The sequence below is a fragment of the Hibiscus syriacus genome, unplaced genomic scaffold, assembly GCF_006381635.1.
Source record: "Hibiscus syriacus cultivar Baekdansim isolate YM2019G1 unplaced genomic scaffold, ASM638163v2 tig00111166_pilon, whole genome shotgun sequence".
Classification (NCBI taxonomy): domain Eukaryota; kingdom Viridiplantae; phylum Streptophyta; class Magnoliopsida; order Malvales; family Malvaceae; genus Hibiscus; species Hibiscus syriacus.
Genome location: NW_024063008.1, coordinates 330776 through 356491, shown reverse-complemented (window position 1 = coordinate 356491; position 25716 = coordinate 330776). Strand labels below are relative to the sequence as shown.

General features: G+C 36.4%; 2 pseudogenes; one reads left to right on the top strand and one right to left on the bottom strand.

The window, feature by feature from the left end:
• Positions 1-576: 576 nt before the first annotated feature.
• Positions 577-3116, bottom strand: LOC120155188 (annotated as a pseudogene).
• A 21097-nt stretch (positions 3117-24213) lies between these two features.
• Positions 24214-25355, top strand: LOC120155252 (annotated as a pseudogene).
• Positions 25356-25716: the final 361 nt, after the last annotated feature.

Below are 25716 nucleotides of genomic sequence, written 5' to 3'. Positions count from 1 at the left end.
ACCTAAATCATATAGAAGAACATTTCCTTCTACCACTAAAACAAGTAAATAGGTTCTAAGATAGGAACTATAGGTTCTAAGATAGGAACTTGTTGATGGTGAAGCATGGGGAATTTCTCCTACACGCTTGCTGAATCAAGGAACCATTATGTCCCCACAAGAAATGTTGCAATTCATAGACGTTTGAACAACAAGGTGTATGGTATTATTCACAGGGCAGTTAAAGGCCAAGGCACTCCATAATGGACATGATTCTTTGCTTTATTTAGCACTTCCATATCATCAGCTTTTCAACCAAATCTCAACATCAAGGAAAAATAATGACTAACTATGCACAAAAAAACATTCTTTTTAATCATTTGTCATCTGACAAACCATATGAAAAAAATGGCATACACCTCTCCTGCTTAAAATGTGCAACATGGTAGGAAAATAGGAAATAGGATTCAAGCATCAAACAATATCCAACAAACGTAAAACTAAATTCTGGTAGGTTGTATTTGTAATTTTAAAAATGATTTGTTGTCGAATGTACAACAAATCGTCACCACCTTAACCAGAAAACGGAACAACTTCTCACCAAAAACCAAAAGAAACCAGAATACCATAGCAGAAATATCGATACATCCAAAACGAAAGCCCATACTAGAGTTTTGCAGTCAGATGTTCTCTACTACTGGAAAATGCAACTATACTAGACAAACAAGCTGAGGGGACTCACAAATACGAAAATGAACAAGTCATAAAAGCTGCAGAGTTTAACAATTATTGACTTAAATAGTTCTTCCGGATAGAGTTGATAGATTGTGAGTTACTGAAAAAACCAACTTCCCATGCCTGTCTCCGAGGCTGCTACTCAGCATCTCCAAGCTGAAGCTGAGATAAGATCTCTCTGCTGCCAGCAAAGAACAAGCGATGCCAGGCGCTTCTCAACATGAAATCCCCTTACTTGAGCCCTCTTTACCACACAATCTGCCTGAGTTTCAGTGAAGCTACTGAATGTCACAGGGGTTAAACCAGCTGAGGAAAAAAGTGTCTTCCAAAGAGGTATCTTCTCAGGTGCTTGCAGACGCCCCAACACAGTTCTTTCAATTCTTGGCACAAGAAGGAACCTCTCGATCTTGTTCACAGCATCGGATGTCACATTACTAGCATCAAGTGATTCTAAGAGGTTTATGTATGACTGAAAGGCATGGATTACATGTTGTGGGAATGTCAGATCGTTTCTATCACACCCTTGGTCTAAAGACACCACAATTTTTGGTGAAAGCTGCTTCACAAAGTGCATAAGATTGGGCAAAGTCAAGTGCTGATTCGAAGAAGACCAAACAGGGAGATTCACAGCAACGACCTCATTTTCATTTGAATGAAACATTGGAAAAGAATAAGGGGTTTGATATAAAGAATCAAAATGAAGCACCTCAAGCTCAAAACTTATACCAATTTCATTAGCAAACTGCACAAGATTTTCACGCATGATCCCAAGCTCAATGGGATGGTGTGTTGAAGGTGAGGCAAAGGCAGTAATTCTCAACGAGGGAGCTCCTCTACTCCTCATGGGAAGCTCCTGCATAAAGGAAGCCCACTGAGCACCAAATCCAATATCAAAGTCCACAATGTGAATCTGATCAGCATCGTCAAGAGCTTCAATGAGAGCCTGATTGCAAGTAAAATTGACGAATTGGACAAGTGGAGAGACTTCAGAGAAGAGCTTGTATGCCCCCATTTTGAAGATCACATCGAAAGGGGTAGGGCACCTCGGAGGCGGAGGCGAGACTGGGTTATGCATGAGGAGAAGTAATTGCAAAGCCTCCTTGAAGTAGAAAGCAGCCCTTTGAGGGGGCATACCTACAGGGGAGACCTGGTGATTGAGCCGCGCCAATATCAATTGCGCCTGTGAAAAATTCCCAGTCCCTACCAACTCGGCAGCCTTGTAAAGCTGGTCGAACAATGTGGCTTGTTCATGCTGGTGTAACTGGTACTGATGCTGTTGCTGTGCTGTCTCTTCTCCCAGACCCAGTACTTTCTGTTTCTCCACCATCAACGGCTGCTGCTGTGAAACATACTGGACTCCATAAGAAAACCCCATGTTCTGCTGCTGTTTTCTCATAAACAACTCATGCCCGATATTAGAAAATGGGAGTTTAGGGATCTGAGAAGAAAGTTCTAAGTTACCAGGATTAAGGCGCTTCGGTAAAGGCTGAAGTAGCTGCTGTTCTTGTGGCAATGGCAAGAAAAAGTTTGGATTTTGGGGATGCTGTTGCTGACCAATCAAAATCTGAGATTTCCCTTCTTGGTTTTCAAGATATTGAACTTGATGCTGCTGTTGGTAAAGAACAGGAAAAGAATCAGGAAGACCAAAATTGCTAGCCTGAGATGTAAAGGTTGGATTTTGACTATTAGTATTGGACCCAACAGCAGCACCAAGAACTTTGCGATTGTTAACCAGCTCAACTGAAGAACTTTGAATGATCGAACCTATCTTTACATTCTGGTTATTGTCGGCATTTGGCACAGACCCAGAACCAGAAAAAACACCCAAATTAAGAGCAGCACTTGAAATCGCGTTATCAGAACAAGCAAGGTTACCAATTGGGTTCAGACCCCAGACCCTGATCAACAACCCGCACATTGCCTTCGAAATCAAGACCATTGCTTCCACTCTGAAGCATCTGTTTGAGACCGGGAGAAGGGTCATCTACGTAACCGGCGAACCAACGCAGAAGCGAGTGGTCTTGACTCAGAGGCGCGGCTGACTCAGAAAGCATAGTCCCCCAATCTTCCAATCCGTTAATGCATCTTTGAGCGCCTCCACCCCCTGGAACAAGGTCAAGTTCAATCGGGATGGGTTGAAGCTCCGTCGACCATTCTTCTTTGTTGTTGTTCGGAACCGTAGTCTCGAGTGGTGCTATGGTGGCCTCCCTGGTGTTGGTATTTCCGATGGAATCAACTTCACCTCCAGAACAGGCGGCTCCGCCGTTGAAAGAAAAAGAGAGAGTGGAAGCAGATGTGGGTGGGCTTTGGCTTCTTCTTATATGAAGAACAGAAGTTGGTCCTTGTCGGTTGTTGCAATAGAAGCTGTTCTCAAAGCCAAAGCTATTTAGCTTCTTGCTGCTTTATCCACTTGTCTTGTTGACAAATCGAAGTAAAACCCGGGAGTTCCACAGCCTCTGTAGCCTGTAACTGAAAGTGCATTTGTACTGTAACACACAGACAAAGACGCTCGCCGTGTTTTTGGAGAATCAAAGATTATAGAAAGACTATATTTTTATGAACGGAAACACAAAAAATCTTTCTTTGCATGTCATGAAATAATCAATCTCCCGACTTGGACAGAGAAGAAAATCAGAAGCACCCATTTAACCAAAATAGCTACTTTTTTTCATCCTTCACCTTGCTCTTTTCCACTATTCAGTCTTGCAAACACTCCATTTTTTTCAGTAATTCCATCAAGGGAACTTGATTTTGATTTGCTTGTTGTTGTTGGTCTGCTGCTACACTTGTGTCGAAGCAGTACTGTGTACCCTTCGATGGTGTGCCAAGGATGCGTGTATCATAAGAAAAAGGAATAAAGTGGCCTTCTTCCTTCCCATTTATCTCTCTCTCTGTAGTCCCTATCTGTCCATCAATATATTTTCCCTTTTCTGCTTTCTTATTTTTTATGATGCATTTTTACTTAATATCACCTTAGACACACTAATTAACTGTTAGACATTTTTTCTCTTAATATTGTTGATTTAATATTTTTTTTTCACAAAACACGGATTCCAAGCTAATGTCAAGTAAGAGAAACTACGAATTATGAAGCACACCTTTCATAGAAAATATTAACATGATATCACATGAGAATACGTGTTTTAAGGGGTATGTCTTTCAAGGTTATAATATCCTCAAAGTATTTTAAAAAATTATATTTTAAAAAATTAAAAAAAATAAAATTATAAGGACTAACATCATAATTTAATACTTATTAGTTTCATAAGTTGAAGAACTTAATGAAGTTAGCTTATATAGACATATTTGAGTGTTTATGTTATGTTTCTTGATAATGTACGATAAAAGTTAAAAGGTGTATTCCTTAACTTTTTTATCTCTATATCTAATGGATCTACTTATACACTATTGTTAACTCCTTCGGGATCTCTCCTTTAAAATTGCTGAAGTTTAGATACCTAATCAATTTTTTGATTAGAATAAAGCAACAATCTTGATTATCATAACGTGAAAAAAACCACTTCCATGTGTTTCTTACATATGTGTTAGACTCTTAACTCGCCAATTTTAGAAGGAATAACATCTTGTACCTTATTCCATCTCAAATTACTACCAAAATCATATAATTAAATAAATTACATGAAAAATGCACACCCAAAATATGGGTCAAATTATAAGTTTTTGAAACTTATAGACAATTTTAGAAAAATTTAGGAATTTGGGACTTATCCTGGACCATTTTTATAGTTAAGTGTTAAATAAAAATAAGATCCTCAAATTCTTCCCCCTGAATTTATCCCCAAATTGAAATTAAATCCCTAATTTATTTTTCCCCCACCTCGTATCACCGCCATTTATCGATTCTTCACCGTCCAGTCGTCGGCAGTATGCGTTGTCATCACCAATCGAACTGGCATCCCACCCTGACCAAACCTTGACCGTCATCGACCTTGTATCGATTGTCGTTCGTCGGGATCGAGCATTTGCAAGCTGCATTGAAACCCAAAATTGTCGCCCTGATTTTTTATCGTTTCCAGCCACCTCCGTCTTCGGCTCGTCTCACCGCTCTTCCCATCGAACTCCTCATTCCGTCGCATTCAGGACCCAAACGACGGTGTCCTATGTCGTCGTGTTTTTCTCCGGTCGCTGTTGGTAATGAACTCCGATTACTCTTTTAATTATTTTTAATTGGTTTTAATTGATTATTGATGGTGATTTGGAGCGATTATGGCTAATATTGAAACAGGGAATGTTCGATCGTCTAACCGGACCTCTATCGTCGTCGCATGCGCCGTCGTATGGGTGTGGGGCTTGTTTTAGTATGGGAAAATTTCCAGAACCGGGTCGACCTGACCCGACCCGCTTGTCCGATCTGACTCGACCCGCCTTGTCTGTCCAATCACCGAGTTTACTCGTCCGAGTCAACTCGTTGACTTTGACCAAAAAAGTCAACTTTTTCGAAAAGGTTTTATTTTATATTTTTTGACGTCCTAAGTTCGAATCCGAAGTTCGTTTTGCCAATTTCGCACCCGGTAAGTCGTTTTTCAATGTTTTATTTTCGGATTCAAATTGGTTTCTCAATTAAGTTCAATTTCTTACGTAAATTCGATTGCTTTGTATTTGAGAAATTGTTGGATATTGAAGTAAGGTCCAAGGGCAATCGAATGGAGTTTAATGGTTGATCGATATAGTGCAAAAATCAAGGTAATACTCTATTACCTTTTGTATGCTTTTCGGAATTCATTGATAAATGATAAACGCATAAATGGAAACGATTGGAGGTAAAATTTACAAAATATCCTTATATTATATAAGAATAAGACTTCACTGGATGGTGAAAATAACCCAAAAAAGACATATTAGACCAATTATCAGAAAAATGCATATGATTAAATTAAAATAATTTTCCAAAATATCCTTGAGTTATGAAGTAACTATAATAACCTCCATTGATCAAATGAACCAAATACCCTGATCGCTAAAGGAACTAGAATGCTTTCAAGCTTAATTTATCAAAAGTAATGTTACTGATCGAATTAAGTGGAATGATGATGATACGCTTAAAGTGTTAAGAACAATAGATGTCTATGATAATGGAGACGACCTGAGAACTCATATCTTGTTATACTTGAACCTTGGAATCAACGATTTAAATTCTGAATCTATATATTGGAATGCCCTGAAATGTAAAATGACCCAAGGAATGTCTAAGCACGAAAATAACTAAATTCTCTAGCTCTGAAACGAATAAGTCAACCTCGAATACCAAACAACCTATAAATTATATTTTCTGAGATAATACCCAGAGACTGAATTATTGAAAGTACTTTACACGCCTGAATTTCATGAAATGACTAAATTATATTATCACGTTGAATGGATTGGAAGAACTGTATATATTTGAATGTCATAAATGATTGAATTACTATAGAAATTTCAAAGTGACCGTAATAGACTTAACTACTAAATGACTTAAGTACCTTCAAAGACCTATAATTAAGGAATGACTCAGACAAGTCTGGAAACGTTGATAAACTTGTATGTTGCACCGCCCTCAAGGATTTTAACCCCAGATCAAGCAAGTCGACATTTATTGATATCGTTGCAATACATAAAAGAAATAAATACCATTGGAATACCTATTCGTCTCCTCAAGAACTGATCAAGGAAGATTATGGTATTGATCAGATCAGCTGGTGCAGTCAGTAATAAGAAGTGAATTATAATGAAGTATCACAGTCTGAATGATCGATACTATTGCAGTATTGGGATCCTTGGTTCAATGGGACTCAAAATCATGATAATTCAATACATAATCCGTAATACTCATGATTGTTTGGGTAATGGAATCACTCTCGGTAAATCTAAATCTAGAATTATTCTGCATAAAAGGTTCATGAACACCTTCCTGATGCACCTGAATCATAACGAAATTTTAAAGTATCCACTTTAAATGTCTGATTAAATCCATTAGTAATTGATCCTTTTCAATAGGATCTCGTTCCTGGAATCCGTTCAAATTACATAAATTTCATGTTTTCCTGATAACTATTAAGTGCTTCTGAAAAATACTTGGAATTCTCTAATGTGTTTCCCATGTACTACATGAATTTTTTTATATGTTTTGAAATGTGTTTTACCGAAATTTATTGATTTACTGGCTAATGAACCATGGATTCCTTGTATGTGTTATTCGATTATGGTTTTCACCGAAAAATATGAATTGTTCCTGATCTATGGAATCATGGAATTTACTGATTTATGAACTATGATTTTCTGTTTCCACCGGTTACTACTTGAATTATTTTATTGGGACATTAACAGGTAGGCTAAAGGTTCAGCTCTGATCAAACTAGTAAATCCTTACGGACCTAAGGTGACCCTTGGGTAGGCTCTAAGGCTCCGAGAAACATTCTTGGGTAGGCTCTTAGGCCCCAAGGAACTCCCTTTGGTTAATCATGAGACTACATATGTGTACAAGTGGATGACAGTTATATGATTTATTTCATTGACATGTTTACGAGATTTTACTGGATCACGATCCAGATATTACGGTTTACTATTAAAACTGATTTCTACTGGATTTTATATGGGTAGAATTATGAAGTATGGAAGTTCAACCCTGATCCAACTGGTAAATCCTTACGGCCCTAAGGTGACCCTTGGGTAGGCTCTCCGGCCCCAAGGTATTCATTTAGGGTGGCTCCCTTTGTTGTGTGCTTAGGGTAAGCCCTTATGAATATAGTTTAGGAGAACTGTATAACGGTGTTCGGTTTGAGGATACCACTATGGTTTTGGAAATATGTTTTAAACAATTACTATTTTAAAAGATTTATATCTTTTCACTGGTTTTGGTTGGAACACACTAGACACACTATTCTGATTTCTTGAACCCAGATCTCTGTATGCTTCCTCTAAATTGAAATCTTCATGCATGTTACTCGAAGAAATATCAGTGGTACTGCAGATCATTCTGAAAAACCTATATAAGTCTAAGTCAATAAGGAAATTTTATGGTTTTCCATTTATCTACATGCCCTGTAGCATCAATTGGTAATATGATATTACTAAACTTCCCAAAGCTCACTCTTTGACTCACTATTTCAGGTTGAAAGAATCAAACCAGTGTAGCTTCTGACATCATTAACGGAGTTCTACTGGCGTTGCTTGAGGAGTACGGTGTATGTGATTAGGGGCATATAGGTTGTAAATTATTTTATATATGAGCCTGAAATTTGTTTTATTTCTAAATATTGGGGAAATTTTACTTTTGTATTTATAAATTATTTTATGATTTTACATGTTTTAACAAAAAAAATTACTTTTTTTGAGATTTTTACGTTGAGTCGCTCCAGTGGTCCTAATATGACACCCTGAATCGGATCGGGTCATCCGTATCGGTCTGAGGGGTTACAAAAATTACCCATTATCTCATAATATAGATTTTAAATAAAAGAACATATAATATTTTAAGGCGTTTGAGTCAACCGAATATAATTAATCTTATATTCGACCTTATATGAGTATACCATTTCCCCTTTGATATACATCAACTTCAAAATTTAATTTAGTATAAACCTTAATAATAAATATTAACATAATGTAATTATTTAAATATATTAACATATAAAAACTATCTAAGATATAAACCTTAATAATAAATATTAACTTAATGTAATTTAACAATAGTGTATAAGTAAATTCATTAGATATAAAGATAAATAAGTTAAGGAATACAATTTTTAGTTTTTATCTCACATTGTCAAAAAGTATAACATAAACATTCCAATATGTCTATATAAGATACCTCATTAAGTTCTTCAACTCATGAACTAATATGTATTAAATTACAATGTTAGTCTCTATATTTTTATTTTTTTAAAATATATTTTTTTAAAAATACTTTGAAGGATGACGTGGATGTTGGAAGGCGTGTCCCTTGAAACGTGATTTCTCACGTGGTGTCATGTCAATATTTCTCATGTAAGGTGCACTTCATGATCCACACCTTCCTTACGTGGTGTCAGTTCAGACAGAATCCCGCAAATATGCGGTTGGTGATATGCGTTTTGTCTAAAAGATGCTAGATTGGTAATATTAAGAGAAATGGTGTCTGACAGATAATTAATGAGTGTGAGGGTGATATTTAGGTAAAAATACCTTTTTATGCACCCATCTTTTCATTTCTCCGTTCTCTATATTTGGCTGCTCCAAATTCAATTCGAAATTCGTTTACAGTCCCTCTTAAATTTCAATTTCAATTTCAATTTCAATAAATGGGTAAATTACTTGATTGATACTTTAAACTCGACACATTTTATTACGTAAATGGTAATCTGCAAAATCCATAGGATCTTCTTTTAACCTTTGGCTACTTTCCCATCGTAATTACACAGTATATCCCTCCTTTGTGAGTATCATGCATAATGGAAAATCTAGGTAGCTTTTTGCTCTTGGGCTGAAACATTGAGCTAAAACAAATCCAATCTTCGCTTGTCTTTGGTTTTGACACTAAATCCTTAACTTATACATAATACAAGAACTAATGACAGAACTTGACCTGCAATTTATACAGCAGTAGGTAAATGGGGAGTGAAATGAAAAGAAAATGAAAATCTTGTGGCAGTGGCAGGCACAACTCTGTGATGGATGGAGCAAAAGGCAGGGGATTGTCTCAGGAAAGGCGGGTTAATATACGGTTAATATACGGTGTTACTTGATATATTATAATATATTTAACAAATTCGGTTTAGCGTACCTGAAATATCGATTAATAACAATGTTGTAGGTGGAAATCATGAAGAAAATATTAAAAAATTTGGCAACCGGCAAACTTAGCTTGTCGGTTTATGTCGATACAAATTAAAAATGTATCGATCCATAGCAATATAACAGGTAAAAATATGATAAAACCGGTGTCATTATGATAAAACCGGTAAGCGCTACCGGATATATTGAAAGTGTCGATAAATTAATATAAGTGTCGACACTTTTGTAATTTAAAAGAGAAGAAGTTATAGCGCCTAAAATGTGTCGATACTTTATAAAAATGTGTCGATCCATAGCAATATAACAGGTAATAATATGACAAAACATATCTGGAAATGATAAAATCGATAAAAAGCTATCGGATATATTGAAAGTGTCGATAAATTAATATAAGTATCGACACTTTTATAATTTAAAAGAGAAGAAGTTATAGCGCTGAAAAGTGTCGATACTTTATACAAATGTATTGATCCATAGTAATATATCCGGTATCGAAATGACAAAACCGGTAAAGCGCTACCGGTTATGTTGAAAGTGTCAGTACTTTAATAAGTACGCGTAAACAAGTATCGACACTTTAAGAGAAATAGGTAAATATCCTCTCGAAAGTATCGACACTTCACATAAAAGTATCGACACTTATGTAATTGTATCGATTAAATATAAATAACATATCCGGTGTAAATATAAAGCATAGCTAAATTTCCTCTGAAAATAAATAGAGTTTTTGAAATTGAAGCGTAATTGTTGCTGCATTTCAGAAGGCGTTTCTACGTTGAAGTTTGTTTTGTTTGTTGCTGCATTTCAAATCGAAAGGTACATTGTTGAAACCCTAGTTTTTTATTATTACAGTAATTAGGGTTTTTATGTGTTGTTGTTTGGGGTTTTCGAAGTAAAGAAGCATTTGTGACCGATTACATGTAGAAAGTGATCTTCTAGGTAGATGATAAATATCGATACTTTTATTTAATATTATAGGTAGAAAATGATATTATAGGTTGTATAAATATGCCGATACTTTGAGTATTGAGTGTTCCCATTCATTTGAAGGAAATAAGGAGGTTTTTGGATCGATTATTATATAATATTATAGGTAGAAAATAAATATGGATACTTGTATATAATATTATAGGTAGAAAATAAATATGGATACTTGTATATAATATTATAGGTAGAAAATGATATTTGAGGTTTATATAAATATGCCGACACTTGTTGTAGTGGCCATTCAAATTCTATTGAAGACCAACCGTTTTACCACAAGAGTGGTTATCGATTTTTGTATACAAGTATTTGATTTGATTTGCGTAAACTGATATATGAAGGAAAAATGAAGTCAATTGGTGGAAAGCAACCAAAGGGTGGATATATGTACTTCTAGTAAGTATCAATTTCTTTTTGTTATTATTGTTGAAATGGTAATTGGATTAAAGTATTTAGGAACTTTAAATTGATTACAAATTTTAAATGTTGACAGTATGGACGAATGCAAAAGGATGAAGGAAGATGGCACACACAGCGGTTCGGTATGTAAAATGAAATTGACATTGAGTATTATTTAGCGTTAATGTATTGATTAAGAAACGTTTATGCTTAATATTAGGTGAAAAAAGATGTGAGGTCGAAATGGAATTCGATGAGTGATGCTCAAAAGGAACCTTACATCACACTGTCAAGGAATGATAGTAAAAAATACAAAGAACGGAGGAAAGCACATGAAAAGAATGTATTCATTAAACTTGTAAATACGTTGATACAAGATATATAAGAACAATAACATTATATACTGTTAAAAAATGTAGGATGTGTCGACAAGGAGCAGCATAAAAAGGGTGTATTCATTAATTGAACACCTTAAAAAGAATGATCAGTTGAATGTGCTGAGTGTAATGGGTTTAGATCATTGATAGGAGTAAAGGATCGACCAATTGGGAGGGAATTGTGTCGATCCTTGATGGAGCAATTTGATGTCAAACAATGTATTGCTAAATATGGCGATTATTCATTCCCTCTGGGGTTATCGACTGCTGCAGCCGTCTTGGGGGTACAAAACAAAGGCAAAAGTGTCCATAATGTGTTTTCCAAACAAAACAAGTTCACAAATAAGTGTCGACACATTTATATCAAGTGTTGATCCCAAAAACATCGAAACTCGTAACTATAATATAATAGGTCACTTTACAATGTAACCGGTTTAAATTTACCGGTTTTATGAGAAAATAGGTCTACAATATGTGTCGACACTTTATTCATTTGTGTCGATACATGTTGTCCAGAATGTATTTCCAAACCAAGTGCACGAACAAAGTGTCGATACATTTATAAAAAGTATCGATCCCAAAAACATCGAAATCCGTAATTATAATGTAATAGGTAAAATAACAATGTAATCGGTCTAAATATACCGGTTTTTGAGAAAAGAGGTATTCATAAAGTATCAACACTTTATAAATTTGTACCAATACTTTGTGTCCATAATGTGTTTTCCAAACAAAACAAGTTCACAAATAAGTGTCGACACATTTATATCAAGTGTCGATCCCAAAAACATCGAAACCCGTAACTATAATGTAATAGGTCACTTTACAATGTAACCGGTTTAAATTTACCGGTTTTATGAGAAAATAGGTCTACAATATGTGTCGACACTTTATTCATTTGTGTCGATACATGTTGTCCAGAATGTATTTCCAAACCAAGTGCACAAACAAAGTGTCGATACATTTATAAAAAGTGTCGATCCTACAAACATCGAAACACATAATTGTAATGTAATCGGTAACATAACAATGTAACCGGTCTAAATATACTGGTTATTTAAAAAAAGGTATACATAATGTATCGATACTTTATACATTTGTGTCGACACTTTATGTTCATAATAAATTTTCCAAACAAGTTCACGAAAAAAGTGTCGATACATTTAGAAAAAGTGTCGATCCTAAAAACATCGAAACCCGTAATTATAATGTAATAGGTCACTTTACAATGTAACCGGTTTAAATTTATCGGTTTTATGAGAAAATAGGTCTACAGAATGTATCGACACTTTTTAAATTAGTGTCGATACTTTTGAAAATTACGCGTGTTTTTTTCTTATATATACAAAACCCAAAACAAAAAACCCTAAAGGCAGAGAACTCTTCCACTCCGACGGTGATGACCTTCAAATGGAGCCCCAGCGTATCAACATTGAAGAAAATCGAAAGCGACCAGTAAATATCAATGTATTCATGTAATTGTTCTTGAAATGGTAATTGGATTCAAGTGTTTAAGATCTTTTAATTCATTACAAATTTCAAATCTCTACAGTCTGACTGAATGCAAAATGATAAAGGAAGCTCATAATCCTGTTGACTGCATAGCCAATAAAATACCCTTTTAAGGTCCAAATGGTAAGCTACGAATTGGTAAGACAAGCTTTCTTTTGAGGGTTTAGGGACTGAATCCCTACAACATAAGGAGTACATGATTGAACATTACATATAATAGTTGTATTCAGTTGTTGAAGAATTGTTTTTAATTTTATACGAATATAGTTGTAATGTTCAAACATGATTGAATGATGTGGTTAATTTGCAATAACAATAGGTTGTTGTACATGTTTCCTATACACAGTAGGAGTCATGTTGATACTTAGGATATATGGAAATCGTTGTCTGTATTATTCCAAATGTCTCTAACATCATGTGCGAGACTGAATGACCAGTCCATTTCGTCTTCAAAAAAATCAGTTGAAGTAGGCTGCGTGCTTGTATTCAAACCCAGCTTGACTTGAGGACATGTTAGTTTGTTATGTCCCTCACCGTTGCAGAACCCACATCGCCTAATTTTCTTCTCGACCTTGTTCTTTGTTACTTTTTTTCACTTGCGTTGTTTTCGTTGAGGGTCGCGAACGTTGTTTAATACACTGCTCCGATTGACTGAATCATTCAAACCAAATGAGTTCTCAAATTCTTCTGTTAATCTTTTCATCTCATCTCTTGCGGTTTTGAAAGACGCGTCTGTCTTTGATGCAGCATAGCATAACATACTTGATGTTTCACGTAGAGAAGCAAACCTTGCCATTTGCATTATTTCTGGAGGCACATTAAAATCAACAAAACTGGGTGCAGAAGCCTTCGCATCCTTAGTCCACCTAATTTGAATTAAAGACCCGGGCAAATATGTGTAATCCAAGTGCTTCAAAACGTGAAGTTGATGGCGACATGGAAGTCCAACTGTCTCAAATTTTCTGTATGAGCAATTTAGGGTTTCCGTACGAGAATCAAAACTAATTTCAAATGTCCTATTTTTTCTTTGTATTTTTCAAATAAAAATATTGACATTCATCTGATAATGACTCAATCTCTTCCTGAATCCGGTACAATGTCTCCCGTTGAAGTTCTTCTTGGAATGCACGAAAAGATCGCGCGTATAAATCTCAGAAGCATGACTTTCAAATTTAACCAGTTTTGTGATCAGGAAGGGCTTCGTCTGGGAACTTAAGTAATCCGCTTTCAACTCGTTCAGACGCATTCTACTAATTCCATCTTCAATTGCACGAACAACATCTAAGTATGTCTTATTGTGTTTCAATGCAATTGCGAGTGAAGCATTCATAGACTCGCACCTTTGTGTTGAGCGAATATTAGCAAAGAAATGACCGGTTAGATATGCTTGTGCCCATAAGTGACGAGTATTTCCCTTCTCAATCACCCATGGATGTTTTTCGACGTTGAACTCTGAAACAACTGAACGCTATTGAATATCAAATTCGTCGGTTGTCCACCAGGAAACCATGCATTTTGAGAATACTGCTGTAAATTTTGGGTCACCAAAGTTAGCTTGTGCATTGCGAGAAATATGCCAAGAACATAATATGTGCTTAGCATTAGGGATAACAGATTTGATAGCCCTCTGCATTGCCCTATCCCCATCAGTGACAACTGAAATAGGCGATTTGTTCATCATGGCTTCTAAAACATTCTGTAGCACCCACTCAAAAGATTGGGACGTCTTGTCAGCGATTATGGCAGTAGCAAACACAATTGTGTTATGGTGATGATTGACACCGACAATAGGCATAATTGGTCGACCATATAAATTATCTTTGTACGTTGTGTCGAACGCAATTACATCACCGAAGCATATGTAATCTGATCTCGATGTAGAATTCGACCAAATAAGATTATAGAACGCCCCTGATTCGTCTACCGAGTATGTCACAAAAAACCCAGGATCATCATGTTTCTTATAATCAAAGTAAGCAATAAGCGCATTCACATCCCCATCGACGATTTCCTTTGCTTTGCCTCTTTGAAGTGCATTGTAGAGGTCTTTATGTGTAAATCCAACATTATAATAGCCCCCTTCCTGATGCGTTAAATAGTTCATTACTTGTGACGTGCCAACACCGACCTCTTTCAATGTTGTTGCCTCATCGATATCAGCCTTAATTACAGCTCTATTAGAACGCATAAATGGTGTCATAGCAGGTGTGCACAATGCATGATTATGTTTCTGATAAGACTTACTTATAACCCACTGATCGTTTATATTTGTTGATGTAACTACGATTCTAGCCTTGCATCCTGTTCTTGTGATTGGCGTATGAGCACGTTGACGATCAACGGTATTGACTTTTGATACTCGAAACCCTTCTTTGAAACAACAAAATTCTTGTGTCTTCACATTCCCTTTCATGTCAAGCCGTGTTGTTCCCCGACGTGCACTAAACCCATATTCCCGTATGAATTCCTTGTAAAAATACCAAGCTTGATCACGTGAAGAGAAGAGCTTACCAACCAATATGTCAGATTCATCAACATTATGTACTTTATTGCATTCCTCGGTTGGCTTAACATTGTCTGCATCAGTATGATCCATGGCAAAAATTTTGTTGTGCAATTTCAGTGGTCCCAACAGGAGTTGATGGAGATGTATGTAAGTAAAGGTTCATTGAACAACATGTTTCAGTGGTGCTTTCAATAGGATGTGTTATTGGTAGTGGTGATAGTTGAAGGGTGGATACAACATTAAATTTGCAGGACATATTCAGGTATGTACAATAACTACAGAATTCAATAACTTTAAAGTAATAGGTAAAATTATAATGTAGGTGGTAAAATTAGACTATTTTAATGACAAATGATATAATGTAATAGGTAAATTGACAATGTAACCAGTACACATATACCGTTTAATTATAAAATAGGTTAACATAAAGTATCGACACTATTAGATTTTGTGTTGATAAATATAATGTAATAGGTAAATTTCTAATGTAACCGGTAGAAATATACCGGGTTCATGAGAGAATAGGTCAACATAAAGTATCGACACTTTGTTTAATTTGTGTCGATACATTTTTTCAAAATGAATGGCAAACGAGGTGTACGCATAAAGTGTCGATACATTTTTTAAAAAGTATCAATCCTCGAAACATCGAAATCGATAATTATTATGTAACAGGTAAATTTACAATGTAACCGGTTAAAATATATCGGTTAATTAGCAAATAGGTCTACATTATGTATCGACACTCTTTAAATATGTGTCGATACTTTTTTTTCAAAATAAAGCACAAACGAGTTGTACGCATAAAGTGTTGATACATTTAAAATTGTATCGATCCTGAAAACATCGAAACTGATATTTATAATGTAATAGGTCAATTTATAATGTAACCGGTTTAAATTTACCGTTTTTATGAGAAAATAGGTCAATATAAGCGCTACCTATTACATTATATAAGCGCTACCTAATTTATTATTGTACTTGATAATATTTCCGGTTAAATACCTATTTTATTATATACGCGCTACCTATTATATTATCTAAGCGCTACCTAATATGTTATTGTGCTTTATAATATTTCTGATTAAATGATATAATATAACCAATTTAAATTTTAACTGATCAATTATTTAATCTATCACGTTATTTTTTAACCTTTTTTTAAACGCCACACAGCGGAAGTTGGCAAGACAGGGCGCCCGTATCGATGAAAGATTTTGACACTCGTTTTTTCATCTGCACACAGACTTACCGCTGCTGTAAAACATGTAAAAAGTACCCATTTTTAAACTATTGATAAAAAATAAACAGATTTGACACTCTTGCCCACAACTTTTATCCTTATTACTTATCCAAGGGGTCATTGTTGATCTGGGATTAGCCTCAAATCCCAATTACATATGCTATAATATGCCATAAATTATTTCATATAAAATATATAGTTTAAAATGGGACGTAGCAATTAATGAGTGAGACTCGTATGACAAGTAATATCTATAGGGCAAGCATTGCTCTTGTCTATACCCCTATTATAAGCATTAAATAAAAGAAGATTTAGGGTAATTTGTGTGGAGTGGGAGGGACAAACCTCTATGAATTTTATAGGAAAAACATGATATGGACATGTTGTCAGGGTGAAGAAGGTTTTATTTTATGTCCAGCACCATGTGATGTCTAACCAAAGCCTTTCTCTTGAAAAATAAAAATAAAAGAAACAAAGCCTCTCCGTCCATCTTATGAACTTGAAAGTGTCACTGCTCTACTCCTATTTTCCCCCACTACTGTTTTTTATGTGTTCTTTTTTTTGGTTTCTTCACATTGTTTGTAGGACTGTTATAAAGACAAACTTCACCAATCTCTTTCCCTCTGATTAAGGCCTGCAATTGCAGGATCCAGTCCCACACTTTGCCCCCATTTCTATTTTACATTTATACTATAAGACCTTTAAAGTTGTATACGTATTGTCCATCTAGCTCAGTTGGTAGAACGCAAGGCTTTTAATCTTGTGGTTGTGGGATCGAGTCCTACTGAAGTCAATTCATAACGGAGGTCTTTCACGGAAGCTGCTCTCAATCTGAATTTAGGACAGCCTACTACCCTACCTTCCCTTACCCCATTACATATGAGAATATGGTCAGCTAATGAAAGCTAATGATAATGAATCTTTAAAGTTGTATACCAGTCCCCTTTCAAGATTCTGATCTTCTTTCTTTCAATTATGATTTAAGAAAGAAGAAGAAAAGATAATAAAAAAAGACCATAAACAAAGCAGATTTTGCTTAATTAAGCAGATTTAGAGTATGGGGTTCTCACATCATAGATCAGCAAACTTTCAAGATCTTTTCAATATTATAATGTATGCCTTTATTTATTTTTCATTGGAATGCTTAAAATCTATGTTACCCATCTTTAATGACCTTTCAAACTGTAGGGCTGTAGACTTTTTGTTTATAGTAATATTAATTCATGTACCATTGGTAAGCTTTTAACCATCTCATTATAAAGCTCCATTCACCCACTGTTTAATTAATTAACACGTTACTAAAACTAATTAAGTAACCAATTATTGGTGAAAGTATCCGATGGATTTAGTAGATAATAGGGCATCATGATTTGGGTGTCTGTCGGGGGCTGGCCTCCGGAGAAAAAGCAATCAAAGCCATCAGATCATTATGATGATGAACTCTTAAAATGAAAGTGGTAACAAAAGGAGGAGACAAGCTTTGCTTTCGGCTGGGGTCTTTTGCTTCTTGTGGTTTCATCTGAATTAGGCTATGGCCCATTGCATCCCTTGCAAAAATGTGGCTGCTGCATACTATCATTTCCCTCCACAATTAGGATCAGGTGCCTTTTCTTGTTGCTTGTATCTCTAATAACAAAAAATGGTCTGAAAAATGATTAGATTTGGTCAAGTAGAATAATTATCAGTTAAGAATGTGCATGTAATATGAGAAGAGATCAAGAATGATTTGGGCCATTTTGAATCGTGGTTTAACATCATTTGATCTTCGGTTTTAACATTTCTAAATCAGCCCACGGAAAGATAAGTGCCAGTTTTGTATTTGAGCTGGGCTCCAAAACATATAATTCACACCGGAACATCTGCATGTGATAGGTTTTTTTTACCATCTGCCTCGGTAACTGAGTAACAGGTCACTTGTCAGTGTTTTACTTAACAGCTACAAAGTTCCGTCTGAGTTCTTAGCTAGTGGTTCCAATCGGAGACCGACTGTGGGAATTAGATGTGTCGAACATCGGTGTAAGTTGGGGAGGTTCATGTTTATCGCACTGTGTGCCGAGCCAAGATGTAATCCTGTGGACATGAAGAGACAAAAATCATAGACATAAACACTTGCAGGGCTGAGGTCCATATGAAGGGCCTAGTGAGTGACTTGGCAGCATAGAAGAGTGAATGCCATGTGGCATGCTTGCTCCATGCCGCTCTTTTGTTTGGGAAACTTGACCCTCCTTGTCCCTCCACAGGAGCCGCAGGAACGGGTTGGCCATGCAGTTCTGTCTTAAAACCATTGGCCTCTAACCCCCTCCATTCCACTGTCGGTCCCATAATGCTTTGAAGGTTGTAGAGTCGTAGTTAACTTCCAAATTTTGTTTCACCGCAAAAGCCAAAATGCTAGATGTTGTTTTAAGCATGGATTTTGTTTTTATATAGCATTAAATAAAAGAAGATTTAGGGTAATTTGTGTGGAGAGGGAGGGACAAACCTCTTTGAATTTTATAGGAAAAACATGATATGGACATGTTGTCAGGGGGAAGAAGGTTTTATTTTATGTCCAGCATCATGTGATGTCTAACCAAAGCCTCTCTTGAAAAATAAAAATAAAAGAAACAAAGCCTCTCCTTCCATCTTATGAACTGGAAAGTGTCACTGCTCTACTCCTATTTTCCCCCACTACTGTTTTTTATGTGTTCTTTTTTTTTGTTTCTTCACGTTGTTTTTAGGATTGTTATAAAGACAAAAACTTCACCAATCTCTTTCCCTCTCATTAAGGCCAGCAATTGCAGGATCCAGTCCCACACTTCGCCCCCATTTCTATTTTACATTTATACTATAAGATCTTTAAAGTTGTATACCAGTCCCCGTTCAAGATTCTAATCTTCTTTCTTTCAATTATGATTTAAGAAAGAAGAAGAAAAGATAATAAAAAAAAGACCATAAACAAATCAGATTTTGCTTAATTAAGCAGATTTAGAGTATGGGGTTCTCACATCATAGATCAGCAAACTTTCAAGATCTTTTCAATATTATAATGTATGCCTTTATTTATTTTTCATTGGAATGCTTAAAATCTATGTTACCCATCTTTAATGACCTTTCAAACTGTAAGGCTGTAGACTTTTTGTTTATAGTAATATTAATTCATGTACCATTGGTAAGCTTTGAACCATCTCCTTATAAAGCTCCATTCACCCACTGTTTAATTAATTAACACGTTACTAAAACTAATTAAGTAACCAATTATTGGTGAAAGTATCCGATGGATTTAGTAGATAATAGGGCATCATGATTTGGGTGTCTGTCGGGGGCTGGCCTCCGGAGAAAAAGCAATCAAAGCCATCAGATCATTATGATGATGAACTCTTAAAATGAAAGTGGTAACAAAAGGAGGAGACAAGCTTTGCTTTCGGCTGGAGTCTTTTGCTTCTTGTGGTTTCATCTGAATTAGGCTATGGCCCATTGCATCCCTTGCAAAAATGTGGCTGCTGCATACTATCAGTTCCCTCCACAATTAGGATCAGGTGCCTTTTCTTGTTGCTTGTATCTCTAATAACAAAAAATGGTCTGAAAAATGATTAGATTTGGTCAAGTAGAATAATTATCAGATTAAGAATGTGCATGTAATATGAGAAGAGATCAAGAAAGATTTGGGCCATTTTGAATTGTGGTTTAACATCATTTGATCTTCGGTTTTAACATTTCTAAATCAGCCCACGGAAAGATAAGTGCCAGTTCTGTATTTGAGCTGGGCTCCAAAACATATAATTCACACCGGAACATCTGCATGTGATAGGTTTTTTTCACCATCTGCCGGTAACTGAGTAAACAGGTCACTTGTCAGTGTTTTACTTAACAGCTACAAAGTTCCGTCTGAGTTCTTAGCTAGTGGTTCCAATCGGAGACCGATTGTGGGAATTAGATGTGTCGAACATCGGTGTAAGTTGGGGAGGTTCATGTTTATCGCACTGTGTGCCGAGCCAAGATGTAATCCTGTGGACATGAAGAGACAAAAATCATAGACATAAACACTTGCAGGGCTGAGGTCCATATGAAGGGCCTAGTGAGTGACGTGGCAGCATAGCAGAGTGAATGCCATGTGGCATGCTTGCTCCATGCCGGCTCTTTTGTATGGGAAACTTGACCCTCCTTGTCCCTCCACAGGAGCCGCAGGAACGGGTTGGCCATGCAGTTCTGTCTTCAAACCATTGGCCTCTAACCCCCCCTCCATTCCACTGTCGGTCCCATAATGCTTTGATGGTTGTAGAGTCGTAGTTAACTTCCAAATTTTGTTTCACCGCAAAAGCCAAAATGCTAGATATTGTTTTAAGCATGGATTTTGTTTTTATATAGCATTAATATTTCTTCTTCTTCATCAGCCTACAGTGGAAAATTTATTATCTGTTCTTCATGAACGACACTGCTTACTGTTATAAAACTAAAGGACTGAGAGATACAGTCATGAGAAGAGAGGCGGCACTCTCACACATTTTATTGATAAACCCGTATATCTCAAGAGAGAGCGGTCGGTAGTATTTATACAAAGCAAGCTGTATGAATTAGTTGAGTTTAGCACTCTAACAGACTCCTAACCAACTCAACTAATCCATAACTACTTGGCTAACAATGCAATTCATACAATAGAAATACCCAAGAGAACTAACCTGCACAACAGAAGTGCAACTAACCTTTGAACTACGGTTATAACACTTGCACACCTTCAACGAAGGAAACTGCCTATGAAAATGGAAAACAAATAATAAAAGGCCATGCGCATGCTGTACATTTTAATGGGGGCAAGGAGTGGACTTCCTCTGCACAGACACATGGTAGGACCTAGATTTACTGTTGCTCATTATTTATACGCCTGTTTAACAAGAAATATGAGAGCAAAAGCGTTTTGATTAACGGTACATGCATGAAACAAAACACTGAAAATGCTAAACCCGAACTCTACTGTAATACCATGGGGATTTTAAGCTACTCTTGTGTAGACCATGTTCATATAGACTACTTTTTTCAACAATGAAAAAAATAAATATTCAAATTTAATGATATAAATACATGAATCTTAATAAAAGTAAGGGTTAACTACTTCAAATACTATTTACCTTTAAGCGCGAGCTCGCTTATGTCACTGACGTTTCAATTTTGTCAATTTTAACACTGATTTTTATGTTTAGCTGCAATTATATCACTCCGTCGTTAATTCATTAACGGAGCGATGACATTACATCTTTGTTCCGTGACAGCGATGAGATGGCTCCCTCATCAAAACGATGTCTTTTTGGCACGACCGTTTTGATGCTCAAAAAGCTCAAAACAACGTCGTTTTGTTGATGAAAAAAATATTTTTCATTGAATTTGAATCGTAGACCTTTATAATTCAAAACTAAATACACAATCACCAAGCTAACTTAAAAACTTATTACAACCTTAACAAAACTGTTATAAATGTTAAATAACAGTTTGAACTTTTAGTTTTTATGAATACAAAAAATTAAACCCATTTTTAAGTGACTTGTAAGCTATTGTTTTATGGACCTTTGGAGCTTATGATTTCAATGGTTTAGTACATTGGATCTAATTCTAAGCACCTATTTGTAGTAAGAAAGAAGGTAAACAAACAGAACCATGCAACCATTAAAGTAATTAACCAACAGAACCAAAAACCAGAAATGGAATCAAAAGCCATAAAACAATATTCACCAAGGAATTAGAAGAGAAATAAACACAAAGGAATGAACTTCAAAAGAAGCATGCAACCATAGAAGCCAAGGCAGCTAGTGCAGCAGCAGCAGGAACACCCAGAGCCACACCCGTACTTTCCATCGGTGATGGTGCGATCAAACCCTGGTCTTCCCTCAAAGCAGTGGCTCCACTGTCCAATACCGCAACAACATAATGCAGGCAATGGCCATTTTGCTTCCCTCCATTTTTCCGGGCTAACTCAAACTAAAGAAAAGCACTGTTGAAAATTTTAAAAAAAGTGAGAGAAGCTATTGAAGATGTTGTGTGCTTCGGATTGCAGAGATTTAAAGTGTTTTTATAGGGGAAAAGAAAAGCTTATGCTACTGACCAAGTATTTGCCAGCTTTATTTTGCTGGTCTTAAAACGAACAAAATCATTTGAAGGCATATTTATGTGTTGTCAGCTCAAAAAATTCAAATTGTTATTTAACATTTATAATAGTTTTGTTAAGGTTGTAAAAAGTTCTTAAATTAGTTTTTTTTTTTGTTGGGTATTTAGTTTTAGATTCTAAAGGTACATGGTTCGAATCTCATAAAAAATATTTTTTTCATCAACAAAACGACGTCGTTTTGAGCTTTTTGAGCATTAAAATGATCATGTCAAAACGACGTCGTTTTGATGAGGTAATCATGTCATTGCCGTCACAGAACAAAGATATCATGTTATCGCTCTGTTAATGAATTAGCGACGGAGTGACATAATTGTAGCTAAATATAAATGACAGTGTTAAAATTGATAAAATTAAAACGTCAGTAACATAAACGAGCTAGGGCTTAAAGGTGGGTGGTATTTAAAGTAGTTAATCCTAAAAATAATTATTAATATCTCTGTAAAAAAGAGTTGTTCTTTTACTAAGTTGCCAACGAAAGGTTTGACAAAGTTGATGAACTCAGAGGTTTTGATTCCAAGCTTCAAATCAACCTCGCCTCCGCCCAACCAGAAGAAATCAGAATTATTTTACTCTTATCAAAATGCTAAACCCGAACTCTATTACTGCCACTTATCATCACATTTAAATGTGAGAATATGGCTAGGTTTCATGGTGCTCTATTACTGCCACTTATCATCATATTCCCTCATCCTACTTGAAAGGGGAAAAATAGATTTTCTAGAGAGATGAATCTGGAAAGGGTGAGAACCTACGTAGATAGTTGAAACTGAAAACAGCCCCAGGTTTTTTCTTTTTCTCGAACAACGAGCAAGAGCAGTTGGCCATTGCCATTATCTTCAAGTTGAAAATTGATGATGTTGTAGAAATCGGGGCCAGATGAAATTCCTCTTTTACGAAAATTTTAGAAAACAGGAAATGTTTTCATTACCTTAAACTATACACAAAGAAAAGGGGAATGAAAATTGAAAACTTCAAGTCTTAAAAGGCAACTAGCACGATAGTTGTCTAGAAACTCAAATCACCTGGTCCAACTAATGTGTGTTGAAGTTTCAACTTTCTTGTAATGTTGCAAAAAGCCATGAGGAAAGGTAATGAGATCATGAAAATATCAACAAACAAGGAGGTTCATTCACTGCGGCACACGGATTTGGCAAACTTTAGATTGGGGATCACGGAATTTAGTACGGATCAACTGTAGCACTCGTACGCAGCAATTGATCTTGTGCCACGCGTTGCTGCTTAATTCTGTCCATCATGATCCATACATCACACTTTATCTTAACCTGCATCTTCCATAAGGAATAACGCGTGTTCCTTGGTTGAAATAAGGTCTGCATGGAACCTTCCATGTTTAGGTGAAAGAGGATTAAACATTGAATTAACTCGAACAAGGAAAGTCTGTACTGTCTTGGAGAAATAACGTTGTTGACTGTCAAAAAAAAAACTGAAAACTTGACTACATCCTTCTTCTGCACTCAACCCGCTTTCCTTTCCCATCTATAAATCACCGACCGGCACAGTCGGAAAAAATCCAAAGCAAACAAATTTATTTTGTCTCTCTTCACTTGGAGTTTTTGTAGTATTATTTACAATGCAAAAGAGCGCTTCAGCTTCTTCTTTTGGTCCAGGTGGTCTAGACCTGTCTCAGGCTTTCTTCAAGCCCATCCGAGACACCGCCCCACCTTCCCCCACCAAGCGGCACACCAAAATCTCCGTCATCGGAGTCGGGAATGTCGGCATGGCAATCGCCCAAACCATCCTCACTCAGGACTTAGCCGACGAGCTCGCCCTCGTTGACGCCATGTCCGACAAGCTCCATGGCGAAATGCTCGACCTTCAACACGCCGCAGCGTTCCTTCCACGTACCAAGATCGTCGCTTCCGTTGATTATTCCGTGACCGTCGGATCGGATCTCTGTATCGTTACTGCCGGCGCCCGTCAGAACCCTGGGGAATCTAGACTGAATCTGTTACAGAGGAACGTTGCTCTGTTGTCGAACATTATTCCTCCATTAACAAAATACTCACCAGATTCGATTCTCTTGATCGTTTCGAATCCCGTGGATGTGCTAACGTATGTGTCCTGGAAGTTGTCAGGCTTCCCATCGAATAGGGTCATTGGTTCGGGTACGAACCTGGACTCGTCCAGGTTCCGGTTCTTGATCGCCGATCACTTGGATGTCAACGCTCAGGATGTGCAGGTCAGCTTGATACAATTATGTCTTCCTATATGATTATATCGAAAAGCTTATATAATTATTTGCAGGCCTACATAGTCGGTGAGCATGGAGACAGCTCCGTCGCACTGTGGTCTAGCATTAGTATCGGTGGAGTGCCGGTGTTAAGCTTCCTAAAGAACCAGCAAATTGCATACGAAAAAGAGACGCTTGAGAACATTCACAAGGCAGTTATTGAGAGTGCATATGAGGTGATCAGTCTGAAAGGATATACGTCATGGGCAATTGGCTACTCAGTGGCAACTTGGCCAGAAGCCTGCTTAGAGACCAGAGGAAAATCCACCCAGTTTCAGTCCTTGCAAAGGGGTTTTACGGCATCGACGGTGGTGATGTTTTCTTGAGCTTGCCGGCGCAGCTGGGCCGGGTTGGTGTATTGGGCGTCACCAATATCCATTTGACGGATGAAGAGGAGCAAAGGCTTAGGAAATCGGCTAAAACTTACTTGAAGTTCAGAGGCAGTTGCGGCAAGTGGCGGATCTAGAAAAAAAATTAAGAGTGGATACAATATAATAATAATAATATAACTTTTTAATATAAAAATACTAATAATATTTTAATTATAATAAAAAGTCTTACAAAAACATACAACTAAAATCAAATTTTACAATTGCTCCCTTCAAGTCTTATGTTCTGATATCGTTGTATTATCTTTTCATTGTTACATTATCAAATATATCTTTCTCAATAAAAAATAATTAAACAATCATTCAACCATTCATCTTTCATGCGGTTGCGCAGTCGATTCTTTATAAAGAGCATCGCAAAGAATGTTCTTTCAACTGTCGTGGTTGCAACTGATAGAACCAAAGCTAACTTCAAAAGTAAATACAGAAATGGGTACAC